We start from the raw sequence: 14879 nt of genomic DNA, 5'->3' as shown, positions 1-14879 counted from the left end.
ATTGATATTCAGCTTCACTTGCGCCAGGAAGCTCTGATTCCAGCAGGCCCCCCTTTTCAGTGTTATCTCGAATTGCACTTGGGCGCTGACTCATTTGGTCAGTGTGGCTGTAAAAGAGCAAGGCTGCCCTAGGCAGAGACATCATTTACCTCCCAGCTAGAGCAAGCCTTAGAGAATCCTGATAACTTATTCTTCTCCCATCTAGATGGGAGAATGTCGTCAGTAGAATCTACACTCTTGGTCAGTGTTTATTGTAGTTGGCACTAGATTAGAATGAAAGTGAAAGAAAATGAGAACAAAAATCTGAAAGCGTGACAGGATACCATTGTGACCGTCTCACATTTGCCCCCCTTATAAATGATGGATTGCTTTTTCCTGGCTATTTAATTGGGTCTTCAAATAATGCCTCTTCAATTCCTCAGAGATACAGTGTAGGCTGCACGCACAGATGGCACAGAAGCCAGCCCTAATGTAAATTCAGCAGTGAGGCTGACCGTGGTAGGAAGAACATAGCCCTCTCTGTTTAAGTTTCAACGATAAATGGCCACCATATAGTTTGAGGCACATCGTGGGCCCACATTACCCAGCTGCTCAGCTTTGGCCTTTCCACAGCCTTGCTGCTGAGGCTAAGTTACTCTTGGCAACCATCACAATTTGCTTCTCACTGAAGCACACACAATTGGCCTGTTCGAGCCAGTGTCCATTGTCAGTGGGTATTTACATAAGCCTAATGAAGTTTCAACATAGTCTATTATATAGAGTTAGCTATTCCTTCTTTAGCAATTAGCAACTTATGAACTAAATATAATCTACTAAATAAAATTGAGTTAATGACTTATTTTTCTCTTTAGAAAATAAGTTTGGGAAAAATATTGAAATGTGTGTGCACTGTCATATGTGAAATATGTACCTGGTTTCTTCTTCCTCTCGATAAAGATCAAGATCAACAGCATTTTTTAAAAAGTCATTGTATTATAGGAAGTTCTATCGGTAATGGTATATATCTAACATTGTTAACAACATATACACAGTTCCAGACTGCTGCCTGTCTCTCTATGTATACCTAATAAACACACACGCATGCACGCACACATGCGCACACACAATGACTTCCTACACACTGAATAAGACTTTCATATACATCAAAAATACTTAGCTGTGTTTCGTAAGTGCTGGTGAATAGACGTCAAAATGATTTATATCACTTGTTTTGTCTATTAATCTCTTCTAAGAGCCGAGGAAGTGTTTTATTGTTGTTATTGTTTATTTCCTTTATTTATTATCGTGCAAGGAACCATTGGTTAAGATGTCCCCTTTCCAAATAAAAAAGATTAACTTTCACTCCAAGGCCACCAATCAGTGAATAGCCCAGTCAAAAAAGTGTCAAGAATCAATCAATGCATTAGTTGTCACAAGAATAAGAAGTTTTAGCAGCCAAATGCGCAAACAGGTAAGCGATAAGTTAGGATCCGGCTGGCATAGCAAATGCTGATGAATCGATTACCTTTGAGTCACCATACAGTAAACTAGAGTTAGGATGTGTAGTAATTAAATTAAGAAGACTTCAGTAGCTGGGGAAAAAAAATTAGCAATTATCTGGTGCTGAGGAGCTGGAGGAGAGTAAGGAGTAAGGGAGATAGATATCAGATATCTGTCATCTGAGTTAGCTCTCCTGGTTCCAGCTGCTGGGAAGCATTCAGTTTTTTGGCATGGGTCTACAGTGGGAGATAACTGGAAATATTCTGGGTAACTAGAATAAAGTTTCTATGGGAAGAAATAATGTATTCTTCATAGTCATATGCATAAAAAGGCTATATAGTTACAAATGAATAAATTCTGTTATAAATATTTCTTAACTGTAGATTTGTTTGGGCAAGATACCATATCATGCCTTCAGTAGAGTAAATAAATATGTGTCTTCTGTTAATAGTGAATATTTTCTAACGCTTGTATTTTTTTTAATTTTCCCCAAAGTTGCAACAAAATAGAGTCTCTAAATATAAGAGCGGAAATATGTTGATTAGGCATTTAGAAAAATGTGAGCTGTTGTCAATGACCTGTCTTCCCCTGGAAAAGATTACAGATTAAAAATGCTGTTGAATTTTAAGTATTTTATTAAGGCAGTATATCATATAACTTAAAGTTAGCAATAGTATTTAAGTCTGGACATGAACATTAAAGAATAAAATCAGAAGCCCTTTGGATCTGTTTTTGGTAACTTGTTCCCTATCGATCTGAGAAGAATACCTCAAAATCCAAATGGACAAGGGGATTATTTGTATGCACACCCATGTAATTGTATATTAACTGCAACTAATTATAGTGTTTCTTCCTAAACATTGACTTTTAACATAGTAACTTCAGTGGAATTGTGTGAAGCAATGGAAAATTGTACAATTAGTCTTAACACTTCAAGATCTGTTAAAATTTAATTTGTCAGTGTAATAACACTTAAGCAACTATAAAAGAGAGTTTGTAACTAAAGCTAAAGGGACGTACTTCTTAATCTGATACCAGTCACTGGTGGCCAATTAAGTTGAATTTTTGTCTCTTAATAGGAGAAGGATTACTATGATATAGACACTCAATTGTATTTAGTGTGGGATTAAATTGTTCCTGGAGCTCTGTAAATAATTTAGAAGAGCCAATTCCCTGTACTAGACAATTATATTGACGGACCGAACTGTAAAATGAGTCATCAGACTCTTTCCACACACAAACTGAGATGTTCATTGAAGCTACAAAAATTCTCTTTAGAGTTCCACTATTGAGTCTAAATGAATAAAAATGCAACTTAATATTTTTGAAACATATTTCCAATGTGGTGATATTATAGCTCATAAGTTTTCCAAGAACATTTTCCCTTAGTAATTAACTGTAGCTAATAGGATACAAAACCAATTTCTTCAAAGGTAGTTATTAACTTCACTATATATGGCTATGAATTTATTCAATCTACTGAAAAATTATTTTTGGTTTTCAAGGTAAAGAGAAAAAAATAAGAGAACAGTAGTCTATGCTGTTTTATTTTCTACCCCAAAGTCTCCTTTCCCTTAGAGAAATGTTGACACTCAAACTAATATTTTCCCTGAGGGGTCAATGATGGCCCAAGTTTGGCATAAATCAGTCATTTGATCTTTTGCCATATAATTTTTATCTAGTATATGGGATGTGCACACATCTCATCTCTATATACCTCTCTAGTTTACCTATAGAGTTTTAAAAATATGTTGTAATATGGAATATATTTATGAACAAAATCTTAGACAATATTGCTTACCTTTTTGAAGTCTCCATTTCCTCAGCTATAAAATACAGTAGATAATTTTCTCAAAGATTTAAAGCCATATATGTATGTAAAAAGGGATTTGTAGAATGTAATTGCTACATAAATGTTAGCTATTATAAAGTCTTCCATTGTTTTGTTTGGTCTCAAGAAAAATAGGCATTTATTGGAATGGATGCTACGATAGCTTTCTTCTAGCATATTTTTCCATCCTCCAATAAAAAAAAAAGTAAACAAATATTTCAATGACAGTGCCTATCAAAGTTTAAGTTTTTAGCCCTGAGGACAGGTTAAAGGAAAGGTCTGTTTCAAAATGGCTGCTAGTGTAAAGGTTTGCAAGGTTTACAGTATCATTTTAATGACTTGCTCATTCCAGTTTTATTTCAGCTGAGGTTTCTCAGCAAATAAAAGCTTGTCATTCACCTTTCCTTTGTTCAGCATGTCCATCATGTAGGAAGCTAGCTAGCTCAGTACTAATAAAAATATGGTGGACTTTGAAATTAGAAATGAATTCTACAGCAATATGAAATATCCTGAGACCAGTGATAACTATAAATCCATACATTATGAAAGTCTTGATAGATTCATAAATATTGATCACAACAGACTTTGGTGGTAAACATACACAAAGAGTATTATTCTATCTTTTTAAAAAAAATTCTGTAGTTGAGAAATGGAAAACAAAAACCTTGTTTTATACTGAACCCAATGATTGAGCTCTTGTTATATTTCTAGCCTTTACCTACAAATCATCTTTTGATAATAAGTGTCTATGTACACACCTTTTGATAATAAGTGTCTATGTACACACTGCACACACACACAAATATATTTTTTCTGATATATTATTAATAGAGAATTTTAAGGTATCAATGTATTATTTAGGATGAGGTACATATAATTTAATAGCAAAAATTACAGGATAATTTTTAATCGATTATCAAAGTGATAATATTAACATTGATAGAACTACAATCATGCCACTAGTGTGCACAGTCTGAAGAAATGAATTATAGTTCAGTCACAACAAAGGCCTCAGATTATCCCATGGGAAGCTTTGAAGCTGGGATAGCTCCTCAAGCTACTCTGCCCCTAGAGATGTGACCTTGAGTGAGGTGGTTCTCTTTAGCTGAGGGCAATTACTGGAGATGGAGCCACCAGCCACTGTCATGCCCTCCAGCTGGAGGGATGAGTACTGCAGTCCTGAATGGGAGTTCTGGATGGAACATCATTCTAACCACTGTAGTCTTTCGCTTGTGGAACTCAACTCTGTTTGCTTCATGTAGTACATTTTAGAAATAACTATATCAGCATACAAGTTGATCTTATTCCCTGCGGGGGGAAAGGATGGATAATGGGATGAGCTACAACCCCCACCAGTATAGCTGCAACCAATCTTAAAGCTGGAACTGATACTCATTGTTGCCCTTCTCCTACGTTTTATGGATTCCTCTCACCCTAAGCTAGCATCTTGCTGATCTATGTGGCTGATCAGTGGGATGACTGTAACTCCTATCCCTTTGCAGGTCATAAAAACCATGTTAGTTTCATTTATAATCAAAATTGGGGAAGAGAGTACCGAGAGATGCTCTGGTAGATCACCTGGGTGCCAATCATAGTCTTCCCTGTTTCCCAGCATCTCCTGATGACCTGTGTAACCCTTCTTGCTTTGCATGCTGGTATTTTGGCATAAGAAGCTGGAAATGCCCAGGCAGCAGCGATAGCACAATGTTCAATCATAGAAGCATTTCTCTTCTGAGAACTAGGACTCCTAAGTCCACAGAGCCTGGAGTTGCAGGCATAAGAAACACAGATTCACCAACTGGTCGCAGGGAGTGATGATAAGCAGGACCACACCTACTTCAACCTCTTGTATCCATTTACTCTATCTATTGGGGACATGACACCATATACTAGTCATTGATTTTGCATATATACTGTACCCTAGACAAAGATACTCTATCCTTTTTTTTAGGATATTATCTGTAATCTTTCCTTAATCGCACCTCCAAGAGACTATCCTTATGCTGTATCAAATCAGCAGCTTTTCAGTGGTTGGTACGTGATGGAATTACTGGATCCCATGGTCATATATTTATACCCACACCTCATTTGCTATAAAGTGAGTTAATCTTTTGCAGTGTTATGTAGGATCCCATGGTGGTGCCTCAGATCCTTTATGAGCTCTGAGAGAGTCCTATGGGCTGAAAGTAGAAAAGGCGGAATACGTATATATTCCAATCAAGAAGAAGTTCTGCCCTTTCCAGATTGGAAGGAATCCAGTATAAACAACATGCTACCAAGAGATGAATTGTTCTCCTCAAGAAATAGTGTTTGATTGGCTGCTCAGCCATTGTCTCTGTTGCTAGTAGATCAGCTGTGTGGCGGTAGCACTAGCTGCTGGCGAGCAGCAGCAGCTGTGCTGAATCTGAGCCCATGCTGTTGGGCACTGCATAGGTTCCATCCCTGCTGCAGTAGCCTCTTCATTCATACACCTTTTGTGTCACCACTGGAGCCTGGCTGATTTCAACGGCCTGTGTTGTTCCATCTAATTGTTTGGCGCCTCTTTCAAGGAGGATATAATTAATTGTTTTGAAATGTTCTTTCCCTGACTGTTTTGTTTTCAGCTTGAAGTGAAAAGCTTCAGGTCACAAAAATAGGTTAGAAAAAGGAAAGTCTCTCTTTCATATAAAGTATTTTCTCATAGGTCTTTAGCCGATAATCAGTCCATAAAGAACATAATAATTAGTTAATAAGCCTAAATAACTAGTGTGTACTCTGCATAGCTGTCTTTGTTAAGACACCAAGAATCTATAGATGATCTTAATTTTCCCTGACAATATTGACAAAACATGTTTCTTTATTTAGATGGTATCTGAGTTTGATATATTATAAACATAAGAAAATTCACCTGAAATAAAAAATAACCCATCCTTACAATAAACACACATCATTATAATGTAAGAAAAGTCAAATAGGAAAGCCGGTTTTTCATATTTCCTTATATTTTTTCTGTGCCATTTCCTATTTAAAGATCTTCCTGATAATCTGATAAAATATTCTTTAGTTCTGAAATATGTCAACTGAGTATATGTATATGAAAATGTACAGAAGTAGGATAAACTATTTTGAATAGAGAAGAATGATTCTCTAAATGATTTTCTCCTAAGAATATGGCAATTATTTGGAAGAAGAAAGAAATAAAAATACTTTATTTCTTATATAGCTTATCTTATATCCTTCTCTTGCCTTGTCATCTTGCTTTCAGGAACAGAAAGAGGCATGAGATAACAGAATCAGTGGCCCAGGCATAAGCCTTTGGATCTCATGATTCCAAGTCCAGTTTCTGACATACAGACCACCCGCTTTCTTTTCATGTGTGAGCCTCAGTTCTCATTACTTATTATGAGCCTTTGAGCCCAATTCTGATCAGATGTTTTAGGTCTTTAACACACCAGCCTAGAAGTGGTAACCATGCCTGTGGGTAAATTCAACTGAGTGAAGTGGTAAATACCTTTTACTTTCCATATCAAGAACAATAACAATGATAAAACCTCATACCAAGTAGTTAGTTGCACATAAAGCAGTATCCGAGAAGAGGATAATTTCTGAATGCAGATGCTGCGTGGTTACTCAAGCTGCTAGTCTAATAAGGAAGTTTGGAACAGAACAAATCATTACCATAAGTCCCAGGAGTATGTAAATACAGAATAGGGAGGGAACACATGGAGGCTTAAGCAGATCTTCCTATGAAAGTCAGAGGAATTTATCACTGAGGATGTGACATCTGAGCAGAGATGGACTTCAAAGTATGAATATGATTTTGCTAAGCTGTCCAGAAGGGCAAAGAAATGGCTGGTAGGGGAAATGTTACACCCAAAGCCTAGGAAAACAGCGCAGAAGCAGAAGTATATGTTCAGAGAAGTATGTGTGGTTCAGGAAGACAGAAGAGAGATGCAGGAGCTGGATCACAGAATATCTTTTAGAGTGTGCAAAGAAAATTGGACTTTTTGTCTAGGCTATGTGAGATCTCAATGGCTCTTTTATAAAAGATAGATGTGTTCCTATTGGTGATTTTAAAAGATAAGTCTGAAAGCAGTGTAGATGATAGCTGGGTTTACAGTAGCAGGATAAGGGACTGAAAATAGCAAAACTAATTGGCAAGATGTCTCAGCAATAGGCTGGAAAGAGAAGAAGGCCATCTACCACAGTACATAGATTAGAGCAGGTAGGTGAGAAGGTCTTCAAAATGTGGAGATTGCCGTTATGTAAAGATGGATGAAAGACCTGGGATGATTCCTAGATTATTGCGTTAACTGAATAGATGGTAAAGCCATTACTTTCAAAAGGTAGAAGACCAGGAAAAATTATTAAAGTGCATCTTAGCATAAAGAACCTGGATTGTGAGCTCATGGAGGGTTTCTGGCCTTTGCATTTCAAGAATTTAGTAAAAGGTCTAACAGAGACCGATTCGAACAACTCATTCGAAGGCCTGAAACCTGAAAGGCGAGTACTTTGTTTCACAAGTTAATTGATAATGCTGAGTGTAAACTATGATATAGTAAAAGATGAAGCAAAGGAGGTAAATATTTAAAAGATCCCACAACATATAAGTGAATAATTTATCATTAATAACATTAATAGTCTGAAAAGCAATGTTCTGTTGTGTGTATTTGATAAATCAGAGAAGGAAAGATGGATGCAGAATATTTTGCAGTATTTCCAGAGGGAAATAATTATGGTCTGAACTGAGTGCAACTCTGTTTATGGAGAGAAAGATAAATTCAAACAATAATATGGAAGAAGAAATGGCTAACAGTTTGCATTTGAATTGAAAAGGAGCTTTTGATACTGACTGGGAATCCTGTAAATTATTGGCATCTCGGATGGTAATGAAAAGCTTAAGGGAGAAGATGACAGGGCCTTATTATTCATCCTAAGTTCCTTGATAATGTAAGTGAATCGTTCTGTTACTGCTAAGATGATTCCTCCTTGCTGGACATATTTTACCCAGCTCTGAGGAAGGGACTCATTGTACTGCCATCTTGGAATAATGAGTTAAAGGGTTTTGCATTAACATAAGATAACCACCAAGTACTGTCACTGCCAGGACCAGAACATGCGATTTGATTAGCCCATAACTATCAGAAAGGTAAAAGTGGTCACTTTTTTTTTCTTCTCTCTCCTTTTTGTCTCTCCTTCTTTCTGTGGCAGACACAGATTAGAACCGAGAAATAAATTAGAAGTAGAAGGACTAACTTTGGCTCTTTGCTACCTAGAAAAATAATCCATTTAATTTACCCTGGCTATCTTGCCGCAGTGTTAAATATAGACTAAATAATTTAATATGAGTTTACGTAATGAGTTCACAAACACATTTTGCAGAGTATGCTTGCTTTGGTAGGTAAACATCTGCTTACTGTCTATGGCTCAAATAGCACACCTATACGTGGACTCATTTTGATGTGATGAACAGATTGTCTTTAAAAATGCTAAGAATTCTAGTCTGTGATCATTTTACCACCCCAATATTTTAAAAACCTGGAGTGATAAACAAAACAAAATAAAACAATTATTTAGAATCTCCAGCTGTCTCCTAGGAAAGCAGTCTCTGTAGGGTAGGAATGCTAATACCTTATCTTTGAGTGACAGAATTAAAAAGAAAGACCTCCACTTTCTCTTTTCCCTTGTCCAAGAAAGTCCTATCCACCTTATTTAAACATTAATTATTTAGCTTGAACCGTATGCAGCTAATTTTCAGAGTAAAATTCCGTGCAAGTTCGACAATGAATCAATCCAGAGAGGTTTGTCTCCTCGGCAGGCCCCACCTTCCCTATCCCTGATGGCCACATTTGATATAATTGTAACTGGTGACTGGATGGCAACAATAGTGTCAGCCAATCATCCCAGGAATGGCTACTAAGATTTGTAATTATAATGTCCTTTATTCCAATTTAAATTCAACAATGTCTTCACATTACTATTCTCTCTCTTGAAACATGGAAATTTGGGGGTTGGGGGTGTTGAGAATGGTTAAGAGACAGGGTTTTACCTTCATGAAATCTATGCTTTCTCACAGTCAATTCCATTTCTCTAAGGCACCGTAGAGAGTGAGGTCAGCTATCAGGAATGGTAATTTACAATCTAAGAGTGCTTAATGTAAAATCTGTCCTTGTCAAAGGAGAAGCTTTGGTCCCCATGCAGCAGTAATGGGAATTTTATTTCAGCATAAGATTCATTGGGGGCTTTCAATTGTATTCTTTAAACTACCCTATCCTTATCAATTTATGCAATGTACAGGTCTTACGGGTCTTTAACTTCGTTCAACTTTTAAAATAGAAAGCCCTAAATGTAATAATTAGTCTCATCCACATCTAACAATATGTAAACTAACCTCTTAAACTGGCTCCAAACATAACAACAATTGTCCCACAGGTATGACTGAATTTAGCTTTATTATCCATTTTCCCTGGTGATTAAAATGTAACTCTCCAAAGAGACCTTTTTCCCTAACAGACTTTCTCTTTCACTGTACCCATTTAATATTCTAACATTACTTTCCTTAATTTCCACTTTGAAATACAACAGAGCTTTGCCTAACACGGCTTTAAAAAAATCATGGTTGAGGAATATAATAATTTAGAGGAAAAACTGGATCAGGTAGCCAATAATTAAAATAAAAATATAGGTTTTATAACTGTTTTTGTTCACTAAGAAATCACTGCAGCATGCTAAATAAAGGCAATATTAATGCCATTGTGAATTAGTAATAATGGATATTTTGCTTTAACTCTATCAGCCCTTGTTTGTTAAAAACCTTTATGGATGTCTCACCCTTGTAGTTTTTATGTGATAGGTATAAAAATGTTTGTTTTGCTTCAGAAAATGCATATCCCAACTTTATTGTCACTGGTTTCTGGTCTGGGATTAGTTAACTAGCAATATCTGGCTTCTTTGTCCTGCCTCACTGAGTCTCCATTCCCTTTTTCCTAATTTATCCTATTTGTATCTGCTTTGTGGATCCCTAAATTCTACACATCACTGGACTGTACAACTACCTACCCCTGTAACACTGGACCACTCCTTCCTATATAACAGATTCTGCTTGAGAGCAAATCTAAGATCCTTTTCACCTTTACTTTTTCTTTAATTGACCTCTCCAAGGCATCATTGATAAAAACAAAACAAAACCCATCATCATCATCACATTTGATTTCCTCTGCTATGTTTTCACACATATCCTATCCTCGGGCCTAAGTTCCTTTATGTTTTCCAATTATCCTAAATAGGAGTGACAGTTAGTGTTCTGGAGAGAGCAGTGGATAAGATATACATGTAGAATTTTATATATTATTAACTCAAGTGATGTCAGATAACTGAGTCAAGTTGGTAAATACTTGATTTCTGATTCGTGAAACCCTCAATGCCTGAAGCATAGCACAGGTGTGGTTTGGATGACACGAGCACTGACTCTATTTGGGGTCACCTTTTCCTGATGTTTATAATACTTTCAAGAATACTAGAACCTAAGGCATTTATAAGACCCCCTTTTTTGCTGACTATGTTAGATTCATCCATGGAACATTTTGCATTCTGAAAAGATTACTGACTCAAATTTCTTATACATAACTAGCAAGATTCTTTGTACAGTAGTTTTTAGAACAACCACGTTTTAACTTTCTTTGCATTTCAAAATAAATTTTAATACATATACCAAGAATGTATAATAATATGCTGCTATTTAGAGAGAATCTTGTGTAAAATCTAGCTTTTTGTTCATATGTACATAGAGATGTTAAAAATTTTGGAGTAATCGTGTCAGTAGACAGATTGTCCACTATGTTTCCAAATCTTTGAGGCTTTGCGGGGGCGGGGAGCGGGGAGTGAATGGCTCTAGTGACAGAAGCAGAAATTATTGTGTACAGTGTTTTTCAGTGGCAGAGGCATCTGCATATCAAAGGGTGAACATGAATGTGGTGGATATTCTGTTCAGTCAGCCTGGAACAACATTTTTCAGGATTTCCTTCCTGCATGGTGCTAGCTTAGTGTGACCAAATGAAAAATTCCTTATAAGACTTGGCAAGTGGATGTAAAGGAGTAGCCATACTTCTTTACATCTTGGGGGTTGTTGCAGGACACAAGTTGCTACTCATCTGTTGACTCAACTGTTGGCACAAGATGGTAGCCCGGCCAAGAGTACCTCCTGGTCCCCCCGAATCTCTCCTTCAGCTTCTCCATCTCCTGGGCTAGGTGTGTGTTGAGGTCTGTAATTGAGACGGTGAGAAGTTGACATAGATTCCAGCCTGTCCTCGTGGGTTCTATCTAAGCTTTGTAGATTTCATCTTGTTTTTCACTTTCTGCAGTTCACATCCATCTTTCCTTCCCAATTCCTACCCCTGATTTCAGGCTTAGTGACCAGATTTAGAAAGAATAGCCTTACATAAACTGTATAACCATTGCTTACAACTGCAATTTTATTTATTATTATTATTATTATTATTATTATTATTATTTTTACGACTGTAATTTTAAATCCTGTAATCAATTTTGCCTCTTCCCCCACCCCATGATGCTAATGCTCACATCAAACCCTGACTGATATAAGGGAGAAATGGTAGAGGCAGTAAAAATGGCCAGGTAGTTTTGGAAATGGATTAAGAACTACTGAAGATGCTTTTGCCCATTTCTAAGACATACCCTAACAATATTTACTTTTAAAAAAATTAGTCTACAGTCGTGTCACCCTGAACGTGCCCGATCTCATCTGATCTTGGAAGGTAAGCAGAGTCGGGCCTGGTTAGTACTTGGATGGGAGACCACTTAGGAATACCAGGTGTTGTAGGCATAATAAAAACAAAATTAAAAACTCTAAAAATTCTCATTTACTAAAGTTATAAGCCCTAAATTGTGAGTTTGAATATACAGGGGTCCCAGAAGGAAATGAAGAATGTACTTAATTCAGAAAAGGTTTAATAAAGGAACAATTAACAAAAGTATAGGCAGAATGTCTGAAAAACACATAAGATAGTACAGTACTGAGGGCTGTTAATAGTAGAGCTGTCATCATCCTTTGGCTCAAAGGGGAGATTTTGCAGAGCAATTACTAGAATTGGAAAAACAGAGATTCTTACAAGGATACTTTGGAAAATGTTGTAAGTTGTCTTAGAGGGAAGCAGCTAGCCTAAGAGAAACCTGAGTGGAGACAGGTAGGATTGGTACCTCAGATCCACACTCCTTATTCAGATTCCTGTCATTGCTCAACAATGGGTGTACTCAAAGAAAGCCAAAGGTAAAGGAAGCCTCTTAATATAACCTGAGATATTTGAGAGGGCAGCTATTCAGAGACAGGATGGAGAAGAGTGCAGCCTGCATCTGCATGAAAAGAAAACACATCCAGCACAGGTTCTTAACTAATTTTCACGAGCTTTTTCTTTTTATTTGAGATTTGAGAAAGGAAGAATAGACAGGAAGTCACAGACACACAGAATAGTGCCCTGACCCTCTGAAGATGTACACATCCTAATCCTTACGTTCTTTGAATATATTATGTTACCTTGCAAAGGGGAATTAAGGCTGATAATAAGTTGATCTTAACATAGGGAGATTATCCTGGATTCTCTAAGCGGGCCCAGTATAATTACAAAAGTCCTTAAAAGTAGAAAAGGGAGGCAGAAGAAAAGGTCAGAGTGACCTGAAATGAGAGAGTCTTGACTCGTAATTCCTCGCTTTGAAGATGGAAGAAAAGTCCCACAAGCCAAGAAATGTGGGTGAACCACCTCTACAAGCTGGAGAGAGATGGATTCATCTTTTGAGTTTCCAGAGAGCAGCACGGTCCTACCAATGCCCTGATATAACACAGTGAGAGCCAAGATGGCTTTCTGGCCTCCAGAACTATAAAATGACAAATATGTGTTGTTTTAAGTGACTCAATTTGCGGTAATATGCTACAGCAACAGCAGAACAAGAAATCATTTGAATTCAATTTCTGCAATTAATTTTGCCTCTAAATTCTGATCACCTTGGGTAATCCCTATAGAAGTTGTACAACATTGAGCAAATAGTGATTTTGTGTTAATATGTAGGCGTTCCTTGCTGCCAAAGAACTCTGTCTTGATATTTCATAAGAAAAGTTATGGAACTATGAGAATGGGAGATCCCTTTATAGTTTTTTACTCTAAATAGGAAGAAAATTCCTTCCAAGGAGTTGAAAACGTCACATGTCATTGAGGTACTCAGAGAACAGGAGGAAATAGTCCCCACAGAAAGGAAACAAAATTGAGACATCATATTAGGCAGACAGGAGCTCTTGTGTTCAGCAATTTTTCCCCTGGAATTAATAAATAAAGACCAAGGATTATAATAAAGATCTGGAGCACGAATTTAGCCCCAGCTAGGTAACGTAGAAGAATCCAATTGTGTGAAGGAAAACCAATCCAAAACTGAGATTTTTTTTTTAAAAGTTAAATATTTAAGGGTCTTCACAAATTCCTTAGTAAAGACTCATATCAGAGCCAAGCCCTGGTCCTCATTATTCCTATGTATTAGAAACTGGAGTAAACAATACCAAATTCTCATTAAGATTTGTAGGTTAAATAAGCTCCCCTAATCATCTAGTCACCTTCTTAAACATCTACCTTAAAGACTCTACAGGGTATTGTTATAATGAGTTTCCTGGATTCTTTAAACCCTACCTAATTAGCATAGTCAAATTCTGCTGTCAGGAGTAGAGAAACCAGTAAAAATTCATCTTAGAACATTCGATGTTACCAGATTGACTTCTCCTCAATTGAGCATTCATTCCTTTTAGATAAAACAGAAATATGAAGCTAACTTTTTAGATGGGAAGGTGTAAGAATGACCACAGCTCTCTCTAGAACCACCTTGTTCTGATGCTGGTCCTCAAGCTTATACAGTGCAGAGTTATTCATTTTTAGCTCTTTGTCATAGTAGTCCTCCTTTAAAAAATAATCTTTTATGGACTCAATCTACAAACAGAATTGGTCATTCAAGAAGAATAAAGTGAGCACTTAATTGTTTTACACAAAATCCAAATCTCTGCCACCTTGGTTTCCAGTGGCATTTCTCATGTCATTGCTACCTAGCATTTCCTGACAATGATGCTATCGTCGTTTTCAGCAAGGACTTCCTATTATTTTGCATTATATTTAAATGGGCGAACAAATTAATAATCATATAGCTCTCATTTTAAATATTGAAAAAGATTAGCCAGCAATGACTATTAACCCTTGACTAATTTCTGATGCTTGATAACACGAATGTGCTTGAATAAGGAGCCCCATCGAGCTGCATATCATTTATAATAAACATGACCGAACACTCCTAATGTCAGCTACTGTGACTAGCTTAGTCATTAGTTTTATAAAGCAACACAGTGCTCGTAATCACGTAATTTTAAATAATTCTCCTCCCTCTCATACCCCTGCTATTTTTCCATGTCTTCTTTGGAAAATGGGAGAAGAAAGCATGTGAGCCGTGATCAGATAGGAAAACATCAAATTTGCCATTTTTGGTACCTTCCACTGCTCCAATAAACTAAGGCTTTTTTTTTTTTAAATATCCAGGGCTATACATT

At 36.7% G+C, this 14879-nt stretch overlaps 1 protein-coding gene and 1 pseudogene across 1 annotated transcript in view; both read left to right on the top strand.

Moving 5' to 3' along the window:
* Positions 1-14879, top strand: part of DCC (DCC netrin 1 receptor) — a 1008917-nt gene that overhangs the window by 610076 nt on the left and 383962 nt on the right. The window lies entirely within an intron of this gene.
* Positions 12013-12131, top strand: LOC112469288 (annotated as a pseudogene).

Source organism: Pteropus alecto, unplaced genomic scaffold, assembly GCF_000325575.1.
Source record: "Pteropus alecto unplaced genomic scaffold, ASM32557v1 scaffold146, whole genome shotgun sequence".
Taxonomy (NCBI): Eukaryota; Metazoa; Chordata; class Mammalia; order Chiroptera; family Pteropodidae; genus Pteropus; species Pteropus alecto.
Note: the sequence above shows the minus strand (reverse complement) of the source record. Positions and strands in the feature narration are given on the sequence as shown.